The sequence below is a fragment of the Lactuca virosa genome, chromosome 4, assembly GCF_052849685.1.
Source record: "Lactuca virosa cultivar CGN04683 chromosome 4, Lactuca_virosa_CGN04683_v6, whole genome shotgun sequence".
In the NCBI taxonomy this organism is placed as follows: domain Eukaryota; kingdom Viridiplantae; phylum Streptophyta; class Magnoliopsida; order Asterales; family Asteraceae; genus Lactuca; species Lactuca virosa.
In genome coordinates this window covers 159,393,173-159,407,491 of record NC_136429.1, presented here as the reverse complement: position 1 = coordinate 159,407,491, position 14,319 = coordinate 159,393,173, and positions in this window count along the sequence as shown.

The window sequence follows — 14,319 nt, the reverse complement described above, 5'->3', positions numbered from 1 at the left end:
AGTTGTAGAGCATAATCTCACCTACGTGTGGATATAAAGAACGTCGGAAACGTAGCTCGTATGCGAAAGTTATGAATTTCTGAAGTTCGGGGCGTGAACCCCAAGGCTGTGTCAGAGCTCACGAGGTGAGCATATGTGGCTCACGAGGTGAGCATTAGTGACTCACGAGGTGAACAGATGATGGACGTCTTCCAGGGCAAGTGGCCATGACGAACGTAATGACGTATCGAGCTCACGAGGTGAATATTAGAAACTCACGAGGTGAGCCAGTTCACGAGGTGAATATTAGAAACTCACGAGGTGAACCTAGAAAATTCACCCTATGAATAGAAATCGAGGGTCAGCCGATTTTGGTTGCTCCTTCTCATCTCTCTCACTCCCGATACTCTCTCTAAGCCCTATTTTAACCCCCCGAAGCCCCGGTTTCATCCCGAGACCCGAAGCGAGTCCCGAAGCCCCGAAGATCCCGAGAAGTGCAATTCCCGAGCCGAAGCTCTGCCAGCGAGAAGCCAATTTTTGTGAAGATCTCCCGGTTTCACCGAAGAGTTACTACTTGGAGAGCCGTAGTGCTGTCCGACAATCGTCGTATCAGGTGAGTGTGTAGTTACTTTCTTCTACCGCATAGATATGAAGTATTTGCTATGAAATACGTGCTATGTGTTTATACGTTGTTTGTTTACTTGAGATGGTTGTTGGAATGAATGTTTTATACAGGTTTTTAAATGAATTAAACCATATATGTAATTTATATCTACGAATATGTCGGGTAAAACATGGGTAGATAAGTGATGTGGTATGAAAGATGTTATAGAAAATCTTAGGAGATGCGCTTAATAGTGAATGTCATAATCCTAGCAGATGCGCTAAATAGTAAATGTCATAATACTAGCAGATGCGCTTATAGGATAATCCTGGCAGATGCGCTTATAGGATAAGGTCGGCAGATGCGCCAAATAGAGAATGTCGTAATCCTGGCAGATGCGCTTAAAGGATAATGTTGGCAGATGCGCCTAATAGTGTATGTCGTAATCCAGGCAGTGGCGCCTAATAGTGTATGTCGTAATCCAGGCAGTGGCGCCTAATAGTAAATGTCGTAATCCTGGCAGAGGCACTTAGAGGATAAAGTTGGTAGATGCGCCTTATGTAGCAATGGATTTTGTGCCAATTCCTTAGGTCAATCCTTAGGAATGAATGAATGAAGGATAGTTGATTCTTAGGGTAAAACCTTAAGAAATAAAGAAGATAATGGGGATGGGTAATTGGGTTGATTGTTTGATGATTATAAATAATAATTATATTATTGTGGGTTGAAAACCCTATATGCTCACCAGGCTCCCAAGCCTGACCCACTCAGTTTTTCTGTATTACAGGTAGTGGAAAAAGAGCATAGTTGGACGATAACGAGAGATTTTGGATTATAGATCAGTAGTTATAAATGACTGTTGTAAGGTCTATTTTATACTGTTTATGCTTTTGGTCTGTATCGGAACATGACATCCCGAGATTTTGTTATTTAATGAAATTACATTTCTTGTAAAGAAATGGTTTGATAAATTCTTATCATATTTTGTTTTGGGAACAAATTCCGCATCAGTTTTCTTTAAACGATTACTCTGATTTTAAAAACAAAGCATAAAAAAATCGGTCTTTTCTGGCCGTGAAATTGGGGATGTCACAGATATTAGTTGTGCTATTTGCATTCTCAAATTCACAATATGATTATGATATCTCTCTTTATATATCGAATTGTGAGGAATGGACAGGAGTCATTTGAATTTTTGAGAGATATATCTATCAAGTATTGAAGGGTTTAAACAAGCACATCCAACTAAGGTGTATAAGATTGAGAAGTCTAGTTAGAGACTTAACGAAGTATCGCATAACATAAACTGCACTTCTGTAAGAAAGTCAAAGGGTATTTTTTCTATAAGTCTTATTGATTTCTAGGTACATATCAAAGCTAGTGGGAGCATAATTGTTATGCTAGTATTGCATGATGACAATATTTTGTAGGAAACGATGTCTCTAGTTTGCAAATTGCAAAGTTTGAAAATTGTTTCGCTATAGTGGACTTAAGGGAGAGGGCACTCATATTTCATTTCGAATCTAAAGGTTTAGATCGTATATTTTAATAGAACTTAGTCATATACATATATAAATATCATGTTGAAATGTTTCAACATAGGATATTCGATATATAGAAATATTATAGCAAGAAATTGAACATATATTAAATCCTTGTACAAATAATAATGAGTCGAGTCCTATATGCTTCGGATATATGATCGATCGCATATGCTATAATATGTACTTATTCTAATTTTGTTAAATGCCTTAAGTATTGTGAGAAAAGGATTAGAGTTTTGTGTGATTAAAGTTGTTAAGAAACTGTCAAGAACATTATGAGGTTTTACCAAAGACTGGTTGTTTGTGGGCAATTAGAAGTATGATATTATTTAGGACGGACCATAGTAACACGTTCTGGATTGAAATGATTCTTTGTTAGAATTGATGATCATGTGGGAATATGTAAATGTTTCCTTAATGGGAGATAGTTGAAAAGTCTACACGTGAGTTGGATACTTTAATGCAAGAGAAGTATTCAAGGAGTATACCTTGAATTTTGAGACTTCATTAACATGAAATTGTTTCAAGTAACAAGTTCCAGAGGGGAATTCAGTAATATCGAAGGATAAGTCTATGTGACTTTAGAAATCCTACATCATAGAAGGTCAATACATGTAAAGATGAAATTCCACTACATCTTAGATAACAATAAGAATAAATTCGTAATTGTTATGGTGATTAAGTAATAAGGATTTATTTATATTCAAGGGGTATGATACCATAATTAATTAGTTTATTATTGTGTTTCACTTTGCATGTTTTACTTCCTTAATAATTTTAGTTATTTAAATTCCACAATCGTTCATACTTTTGAAAGTAAGTAGTGAATTAAGACTGTCGTGAATTATTTGTAGATTGTCCATAGGGATTGGACATGGGACATTGCATACAGATTGCTGCAGTATTCATGAGTACATGGAAATAGGGATTTTAAGTATTGGATAAACCCAAGCTTAGGGATTACTTCATGGATTCAATCACAAGTAATTCTAAGACGATAATATCTTAAATTCTTCAAACAGAGATATACAAGTCATATTTTACAAATCAGTTGTGCATTGGTTTAATCCAATGCATCTTGTGACTGGTTGTCATAAAATGTAATTCCTTGCATGATTTGGTGAGTAAACTGTACGATTATATAGTCAAAATTATTCGTTCCTTTTGCCTTAATAGGAAAAGCAATATCTTTGGGACCCTTGGTAATTTGAGTTGATCTATGAAAACCAGGCGCTTGGTTTAGAATAAATTGGTGTGTTCGATTTTGTAGTCTGAATTTGATCATAAAATCGGAGACCAAGAAACAAACAAATGACCATGAGGTTGATCATTTAATCCATGAATTTGTTCATACGGTATCTTTTAGATCGAAGGAATAGTTGATCACTTATCTTAGGGCCAACGTTTGATTTGAATCAGAGTTCGACAATGGCTTTGGAAAGCAAACTTTTCTGTTTAGTTCAAGGTTATACTTGTAATTGTAGTTATTGACTAATCCAAGTGGGAGACTGTTGGATTAGGTGTCTAAGCTCATAACTAAATTGGTATAAACTTGTAATTAAAAGCAAAGTCCTTTTTGGGTTGCCCTCATAGCTAGAACTTGGTTATAATGACATTTATATAGAGAGACTAAACTTATTATTTTATTATATGATTAATAAATTGTAATAAATGATTTGTGAATATATTATATGATCAATATATTAATTAGAAATAGATAGTTGATTTCAAAATTTATTATGTGATTAATAGATTAATATAACCTCAATAATTAAATAATTGATTTGTTAAATTATATTATTAATAAATTAATAAGAAATCAATAAGAATTAATTAATTATTAATCAGAATTAATCTAAATTTAGTTTAGAGTTAATGGGAATTAAGTAAGGTCCAAGGGTTGAATTGTAATTGTTCTTAATTAAGCAAGGAAGGAAAATTCTAGAACTCTAATAGCGGTGGACAATTTTAGGAAGGATTCTAGGGTTTCTGGAATATTCCTAAAGCTAATAAGGATACCATATTTGAATAGATTAAATCAAAATACTTTATTATTCAAATATAGGGTTTCCCTTATGTCATCTACACTATAAATAGGACCCCAAGGCTTGTAATTTTGGTTCACCACATTCCCAAGAGGATACTCTGGCCGAAAATTACCTCCTCCTTTCTCTTATCTTCCCTTCTAGTTCTAGGGTTCGGGTGTGAGCCATTAGAGGCATCATCCTTTTAGTAAGCTTTCCAAGACCAACAACTACAAGGGATTGAAGTGATTTTGTTTACTTCAACAATTCAAATTTGTGTAACCCTAAATTGTTATTTTCGATTACATTAGGGTTCATGATAGGTTTTGTTGTTCATTGTATGTTACCTTCAAAGTGTTATGACATAGATCCTTTAGGTTGCATGTGCACTTAAGTGTTAAGAGATTTTTCGCAAACACATAGTTTTATAACCTATAAAACCCATCACTTGAGAACATAAACATGATGCACCCACTTGTCTTCCAAGGAATCTAAAAACTTTAGCACAAAAATTGATTCATGCTTTAAGATGTAAAACATCACATATCATTAATAAGACAATTAAAGCAATTAAAGGTTTGAGTAAGAGTTTCATTCCTGTATGCAAAGAAGTGCTCATAGTTTTGATTTAGGCTATTTTCTTGATTAACCCTGACTTCAATAGTGACTTCATAAGCAACAGTCAGCGTATCCATCATCTATTTTGTTGATAAATTTTTTTAGACCATATGATAGATTTCATATGGTAAATCATTGCCAATGGAAGCCCGAGCACGAAAATAAAGACTGAGTAGCTTCATTCCATCTTCAATATAAGCATGTGTAGGAGTTCTTTTTTGTCCACCATCAACTCTGTCTTTGACTTCTATAAAGGTTGGAACATAAGGACCCTTTTCAATGATGTCAAATATATGATAATCCATGGTTTCGAGGACAACATAACCATGCTCTTCTAAATTGCAAAGTTTTTCTCACCTAAAAGAGGGATCTTACTTAAAGAACTAATAGAGGTTGACATTGCTTGTAGTTGTCAGAGAGCCCACTCTGATACTAGTTTTTGGATCGCTAGAGTGAACAACAAGCAATGAATTAAACAAAAGAACAAGAAGGTTTTCATAAAGTCTTTGTGACTTCCTGTGTCCCATCATTTCTTATTTCAGGGTCATGGGCTAGAATTCGATTGTGTAAAGGCTTTGGGCCTTAAGGAGGTAATGTTTAGACCTTTTGGAAGGAGGCAATGATGGTTATGAGATCTAAACCTTTGAATTGTGTTTTGGGCCGAAGGATAGAATGGGAAAATTCATAGCCTGGGTTCTTGCATGAAATATGTATTTTTATTCGAGAAGTTTTTAGTCCATAATATTTATATAATATTGTAGATCTCTTCAATACCTTTCTGTGGATATAAAGAAAATCGAAAACGGAGTTGGAATGAAGAAGTTACAACCGTTTGAAGTTAGGACGATATTTGGGTTAGCCGCGTATGCTGGGCGTACGAGGAGTAAGTTGGGCATACTAGGGCATCCCTAGTATACTGGGCATACGCTATCAGTGCCTAAACCCAATTTTCATGGTTTGAACCCAATATAAGCTCCTTAACTTCCCCAAACCCACTCCAATCTCAACCTCCACCTCTCCAACACCCTCTCTTGAAACCCTAACCCTAGTTTGAGCCTTGTGAGCAAAAAGAAGGTGTTTTTATGTGCTTTGGAGTGTTCTTGTTGCACCTTGGATAAGAAGGAACTCATTGAAGAAGCGTTGGTTTCATTGGAGCTTCTAGATCTAGACCTTGTTCACCTTGATCTTTCTTCTCGAGGTATAAACTTTGAATATTAATGATGAAATTGTTAGATCTAGCTAGTTTCGGGTGTTATGAGCTTTTGGTCATTTAAGTACATAAACTTTAGATCTTGGAAGTTTGTGACCTTGTTATGGATAAAGTTGGAAAATTATCCATCTAAACATCATATTAATTCAGATCTGAAGGTTGGAGACTTGGACTTAACGGATTAAGTTGAAAAAGATGCACTTTTGGTCCCTTTATGACTTAAAGCCTAGACCTTGTTTGTTGGGACCATTCTAATGGATAAAGTTGGAAACTTTATCCATTGTGGAGCTATTAGGAACCATAAAAATGTGATCTTGGTCCTTCTATCCCTTCCATGCAAGAGTTGTGATGTCTTAAATGATTAATAAGTTAGGGTTTTAGCTTTTGGACCTTCCCTAGCCATGGAAAATCATAAAGGTGGAAACTTTATGACTTAAGACAATGTTTTGAGGCTAGATCTGAGTTTCGGTGAAAAGTCCTTATTGGAAAGGATTGAATCAGCTAGAGTACGCTGGGTGTAATTTTCGTACGCTGGGCGTACTAAGCTATCCCATGTACGCGGGGCGTAAGTTGAGTACGCAGGGCGTAAGTTGAGTACGCAGGGCGTACTCAACCAGCCTTGAACTTTGACTTTTGTTCACTCCGCTGACCGTTGACTTTTTAAACAAGTTTTACTTTAGGTCAAACTTGAGGGGTTTTTATTGGTGATCAAGATTTTATTTGTTTCTGATGTTAGTGGATCCGAGGGAGCAAGCAGTGTAGCAGGGAGCGTACCACGACGTTCTCGAGTTTCTTCATTTCAGGTGAGTTTCGCCTCATTGTACCGTGAGTCGAAGGCACCAATGCCGACCCACTGGTTGTGGTTATCTGTTAGTAGAGGGATGCCTTAGGGACTATATATAGTCATGCAGGATAGACTGAGGACTCTTGACATGGACTCTTTTACCTGTTCCTTTTTTGGTTGTGGTTCTAGAGTAGGATCACCTGTCTGCGTGGCTATCTCACCTATGAGTATATACGGTTATGCATTCCTGGTATGTTGATATTGTTGGATTAGGTGTCTAAGCCCATAACTATAATTGGTATGTAATTGACCCGATAGTAGCATGGTCCTTTTGCGTTGCCTTCACCGGAGCGATTTGATAGGATGGATATTTCAAAAAGAGGTTATTTGTGATTTATTAATATATTATGTGAATAATATATTAATTGAGAAATCATTTTATTTAATTTGTATTGATCAAGAATTTATTTGGAATTAATTTAGTGATCAAAAGAGACTGATTATATTTACAGGGACTGATTAAGTAAATCAGTAATACTTGAAGTTTGGGCTAATGATCCATGTTGATTAGGGATGGGCTAAACCTATATGAGAGTCCATGAAGGTTTAATCCAAAGGGCCTAAGAAATATGAAGAGTCATGGTGAATTAGGGTTTGCATGGAAGAAATCCTAGGAATGCCACACTATAAAAGTAACCCCAATGCATCCTAAAGGAGAGCCATAACCAATTTGGTGCTTCCTAACCTCTCTCTCATAAGCCTCCTCTTGCTTTTGGTGTTTGTGACACATTAGAGGCATCACATTTGAGGTGCTAAGCTTTTGAAAGGCCAAGAACTACAAGCTACACTAAGAGGTATTCATCTAACTAGTTTTATGTTGTATATCTCCAATTGCATGCTAGCTAGGGTGTATGCTTTGGAAAAATGAAATTGTATGTATAATTAGAGAAAACCAAGATCCAAAGCATCTAGGGCTGTATGTGCATCGAAGGAGTGTTATAGTACTTAAAACCCAACAATGGTATCAGAGCCTAGGGCGTTTTCTATTATATTGATGCAATTGTGTTATTTTCAAAACTGAAAATCTTGCAATTCTGGACTCTGACTGCTAGACTTGACGAGTCCTATGATTGGACTCGACGAGTTGGATGATTTTGGTGATGAAACTGACGAGTCCATTGCCTGACTCGACGAGTTGGATCATCAGATGGCAGTTCTTTCGATTTTTTGGCCAGAATTGGATTAGGATCATTACTACAAACTGTTTTGTATCATAAAATTCGTTTTTCCTGATATGGTAGTGATTATCCTCATCCAATTAAAAAACAATTATCAAATTTTAAGATAATGATTTAATAAGTTGATTATTTGTATTGTTTGATTTGAATTGTTTTACTATATGAGTAGTATTAGGTCAAATTTGTAAAAGATAGTTATATGATTATTTATTAGTTTAAAATCTGATCTAAATGGATTTGAGGAGTTTCATAACTTGTCCTCAAGTTATGGAATTTGAAAGGTCTCATTTATGAAACATTAAGTTCTAAAATCCAAGAGGTTTTGGAGAGTTTCAAAACTTGTCCTCCAGTTTTGGAATTTGAAAGGTCTCATTTATGAAACATCAAATTTTAAACCCTAGAATTTTAAAAAAGTTTAAAATTCAACCCTTATACTATTATAATATTAAAAAATTAATACGTATATATGTATAAGACAGTCAGTCTTACCGTTAGTAGGCCTCATTCACGAAGCTGGTCTATAAGGGAGGTATAAGGAAATTGCCTATAAAATGGCGATTGAATGGTTGTCCACTCTCACCCACCGCTCCCTTGACTAGTGGAGGGTCGTTAGCTGAACGGGTAGGATATGCCATTAATCCTCATTAATAAGTATAATGATATTATAAAGTAACTAAACTTTTATAAATTCCCAATCTTAGTTACTTTAGGAAACATGTGAAAATGGTGCTATTCCATGAAATTGCACTTTGCACCTTGCCAAGTCGTTAGTGGAGCGTGTGTGGTTAACCGACACACTAATTTGGGACTAACAAGGGTGGAAAAGGGTAGCTTGATGTCTACCATAGATCAATAGAGCGTGTGTGGTTTACTGGCACATTGATTAGGTGATAAATGACATCGAGAGTACCAAGCACATTTGCATGGTTATTCACACCTTGTTTGTTATCCTCGGTGTCCCAGTCACAAACTTGAAGGGCATAATCGAGATTTAAACATGTCATTGAAAATTTCAATGAATATCAAAAGAATCTAGGAATTTCAATTCATTTTAAAAAACTTAATCCTCAAATTTTGTTTTTCATGGTGGAAATTGGTAAATCGTCGTTTACCTACCTTCAAATATTTTGCAATTGGATTACGGCATCCCTCTTCCAAATTGTGAAATATTGTGTTGCGTCCTAGCCTTAATATTTCATTTGGGTGTTATATTAAGGATCCTTATCTAATCTAAACTTTGTCTTTCTTTTCATATGTCTACTTCGAACACTGCTTCAAACTCAAATGCTTCTGGCTCTTTCTCCCTGATGAACTTATGTGGGAGGGTCATCTTTGATGGATCGAATTTCAATGACTGGATTCGAAACATCCGCATGGCCATTCGATACGAGGAAAAGGAATATGTCCCCGAAAAAGAGCTAACGAAGATTGATGAGTCTATTGCCACTCCTGAACAGATAGCTGACTATAAGGCTCATGAGAAGGATGCCACAAAGGTGTCGTGCATCATGATGGCCACTATGACTCCTGAGCTGCAGAAGTCATATGAGGACTTATGGCCTTACGAGATGCACCAAGACTTGATGGAAAAGTACCATCAAAGTGCTCGACAGGAAAGGTATGAGATCATTGCCTCCATGATCACAACAAAGATGAAGGATGGAGAGTCCATCACGGGCCACTTGCAAAAGATGCAAAGCTTGTGGACCGCTTGTTGAAGTTGAATGTCAACTTCGAGGAAGAGTTGGCTATTGACATTATCCTACACTCTTTACCTCCTTGTTATGATCAGTTTAGAATAACCTATCATATGAACAAGGAGGAAGTCACTCTTAGCAAGCTTCAAGGCCTTTTGAGGACTGCTGAAAGCAGTTTAAAAGGCAACTCTGTTGTGTCTACTTGTCACACCCCCGAACCAGACGGTGGAAACGTCCGAGGTCTCGTGTGACTTAAATTGAAATATCATCACAATGAATATACATGAAACATAACATAAACATCCCCACGCATTAAAACATTACAACCGTCATTGTTCACATCCAGTACATTGTTTACATTACATAATCTATAGCATAAAATGTTTGAGAGTCACAAAACATAACATCCTAACACACTTGGCAATTTTTCTTCAGCTTATCTGTTACCTGAAAATACAAGTTATTTTGAAAACGGTCAACATATATAATGTTGGTGAGTTCATAAGCATGTTTGACATAAAATGGTTTGTATTGTTTGTAAAACCCATAAAATCTGATATTTTCTGTAATAAAAGTTGTTTACAAAAAAAAAAGATGTGATGATCCCATAAGTATATATGAATGTGATTTCAAAACATGTAAGAGTGAATGACTTTCATAATTGTTCATTTTATTGTAGTTGTTGTATGTAGACGTGAATAATGTCGTTCCCCGGAACACCCGATGTTTTCCCATTTAAATAGTATGGCAGTTTTGTATTATTGTATAAATGTTGAGAGAAAAACTTTGAGACACACCTGAACAAACGTTAGAACAAGTATAGTTGCGGAATAGTTAATCTCGAAGGATCTAAAAGCTCAGCAATAATATTAATAAGTTAGAGTTAGATAATTAGAGAGTTAGTTGCGGAAAAAAAAAGAAATGGAAATGACAACAATTGTTATATCAAGTATACACATAAGTTGATTCATAACGAGGAATGCATTCAAACCAAGTTAATAAGTGAGATCAAACTTAGTGACTAAGTCACAAGAGACTTGCTCTGAAGAAAGATTGTAATCAGTTATATTCTAGTAAGGTTTGAGAGTAAGAAGAAATGCGTAATCAGATAGAGAGATAGAAAAGATAGCTTCAGAGATATTGAATAAGTGAGAATGAGCTCTATTTAGAGTCTCAAGAGTTACACTAGATTACGTCTCTAAGAGTAGCCATGCAAGGCATACTGGACAATAGAGAGTATTACAGAAAGATAGATAAAAATAAACTAAGTAAAGTAAGAAGAACCACGGTTGGCTAGATGACTTCGGATGAGGTTGCTGATGAGGGAGCTTGACTGCGGTGTCTTGTGGGCTGCGGTAGCTGAAGTTCAAGATGGTCACTTTTCATGATTCAACAATTCCCCCCTAAGTGACCTCTTTAACTTATCTTCAGTTGTCAAGTTTTAGAAACTTGATCAGTATCCACCAAAATTTCCTGATGTTTTCTAACCAGGTGATCCTTCTCAAAATCTCAAACTTGACTTCGGCAGTTGTGTGCTTTGATCTTTCAACTGCGGTTCGACAGATTTCAAGTTGCTTCCTGGTGAGGCGATTCATGGCAGTCATAGGAATGAAGTATTTGATTTTATCGGCCTTCCTCTTGAAAATGACTCCGAGTTCAGGGAAGTTAGTTGCACCTAAGGATCTTTCTTGATAACCTTCGGTAGGCATTGGTGCAGGATCAAGTGGTGGTAGATCAAACTTTTTAGCAATGGTGGGGTAGATGTCTGCGTCGATTTTAGCAAAGTCATAGACAGTTTCCTTCAAAAACGTACTTGCCCTTTCAAGCGCTATCTACATCTTCAGGTGCTTCTCCGACTTGTTCTGGAACACCTTTGCTATAAGAAAGACTTCTTCAGGATTCATGCAGGGGAAGTCAGCTTGGGTGCGGATATAGTCGTGTTCCCTTCTTGTGAGAGTGTATTGGATGAAGTCAGCCTTCATGAACTTCCGGGGCTTGTAGTTTTTGACTACGGATGGTCTATCATTAGACCAGATTTTCTCTATGGAAGATGCATGTTTGGCATAGAACCGATTCAGTCTTTCGAATTCCATAGGTAGCCTCTTGTGGTCGGGCAAGTTGCGGTCAAAGGGCTCAAATACAGTAAAGTACTTGGCATTGGGAGAGATTGGAACATCCCAATAACCATCAGAGGGAGGTTCCGCATAGGTAAGATATGGTTTGTAGTCGTCATCCAGCAGTCTGCGGTGGGGATTGATCCAAGAGTTTATCAAGGATTCATCCAAAACAGTATCGAAACCGAATTCTCTCCATATGAGCTCAGCAAGTTTAGCTGCTTTCCAGTCTTTTTTCTTCTGTGTGGTGACAAGGGAGTCATTTGAGCTTGGAGAGGACATGTGATCCACCAGATTCTTGAAGTGAGGGGGGGTTTCTGGTTTCTCAGGAGTGATCTCCTTTTGCGGTGGAGTCTGTTGCGGTGAAGGTTGCGGTGAAGGAATTCTTTCTGTAATGATGGGGGGACTTTGATGGTGTGAGATGCTTTTGGAATGATTGGAGTGATGGTCTTCTTCTTCACTTCCCCCTCTTGAGGAATGCAACGCAGGAGCATCCTCAAGCCATTGTCTGAGACCATCAACTTTGGCATAAACTTCCTGAAACTGGGCTTTAAGAGCATCTGCCAGTTGTTGATTGTTGGGGATGGTGGTGTTGAAGAGTAGCCTGTGAATTTCCTTAGTGAGTTGAAGAATTTCGGGACCATGGAAGTTGGTTGACAAAGATCATTGCAGTCGGTTGATAGTAGCTTGAAGGACTGAGATAGTGGACTCATATGCAGTGTGAGTCTCAGCTATCAGCTTTTGAGATTGGGTGGATTGGTCCGCAATGGCTGCTTGTAAGTGTTTCTTGATTGCGGTCACCTCAGAGATGAGGCGTTCCGCAGCAGCCATGAATTCCTTGTGATCTGCTTGACGATTGTTATCAAGGGACCGAATTCCCATTTCTACCTTGAGAGAGATGCGCTCAGCAGCCAATCTCTCACAAGTTTCCAATCTTTCTATCCATTTGATCAAAGACTGCGGTCCGGGTATGTCTTCTGGTTGCGGTTGTGTTGGCTTGACCGCAGCGAGAATTTGATCGATCTTTGCTTGCAGGCTTAAGAATTCTTTTCTGGTCACCACATTCTTCTTCTTCTTTTTCTTCTCTTTGGGCTTAGAGGTTGAATGGTGAGAGCCACTAGATTCTTCTTCTTCATCAAACATCATGAGGTCATCATCCGAAGGACTGGGCTGATTCACCTCCTGAAGATCAACATCATCAAAAACGAAGGTGGGAGCAGAGCTGACTTCGATTGCGGTTCCTTCTTCTTGTGATTTTTGAACAATTGGAGTTGGAGGGACTTTGGAGGCACCTGCACCGTCATGAGTGATCTGAGCCTTGCGGATCGTCTCAGCCATCTCAAACATCCAATCTTGGACTTTCAGGATGGTGGCTACGGTATTCGCATTATTAATTGCGTCTGCCCAATACTTAGCCACAAAAAGGATTTCCTGTTCCTTTTGCTGCTGTTGCTTGATTTGCTGATATTTTCTTGGTTGGAATTGTTGGGTTATGAGCATTCTAACACTCCTAAGTGTACATGCAACCCTAAATACCTTGGATCTATGTTTTCTCTATTATACATACAATTATGAACATCCAAGGTATTATCCTAATCTAGCATACAAAATAATAAATATAACAAGATAGAATACATACCTCTTTGATGTAGAATGTCTTCATGAAGCTTGAGTGCCTAGTGCCCCAAGTGTGACACCTCAAATGGTTCACACAACACCAAATACACTTGGAATAACTTGAGAGAAACTTGAACACTCCTTGAAATCGTCTAGCCCTCACACTCACACATTAGTGCACCATTTCTTGAGCCATGGGATTCTTATATATGGTGGCTATTAGGGTTACACCATGTAACTCATAACTTTACCCATTCCTTATGCTCCATGGATTTTAACCTCCATGGAGTATCCATGGGTCACCCCATGGACTTAGTCCAACATAAGGAATCTTGGATCACAAGCCCACATATATAAGAATGAATGATTTACACAATCAACCCATATATTTAATTAGTCTCCTTTTGATCACTTAATTAATTCCAAATTAATTCTTGATCAATACTAATTAAATAACCTTATTAATATATTAGAACTTATAATATATTAACCAACCTTAAGTGTTATTTCTCTCATTATAGTCTATCCAAATGCATGATGCCATGCAACCCAAATGGACCATGCCGGGTCGGGTCAAGTCTTACCAATTATAGTTATGGACTTAGACATTAATCCAACAGGAATGCCCTACGGAAAGCGACATACTTCTTGATATCGACCTCAGACACCGGAGTGTAGTGTAACCATGAGTCGTTTGATGCTTCTCCGTCAAATCCTTGGTATCGCACGGAAGTGTCCTTCGGGTTTACGGATCCTTGCACATTTGTGCTCACCGTGCCTAAACCACCTGTTACAGATGTAAGCAGAGTAGGATTTCCTGAGCTTCCTCGGTCTCCTTGACCCATAGTAAAGTCTGGCCTCGGCTCAGTTCCGACAAGGGCGGAAGAAGT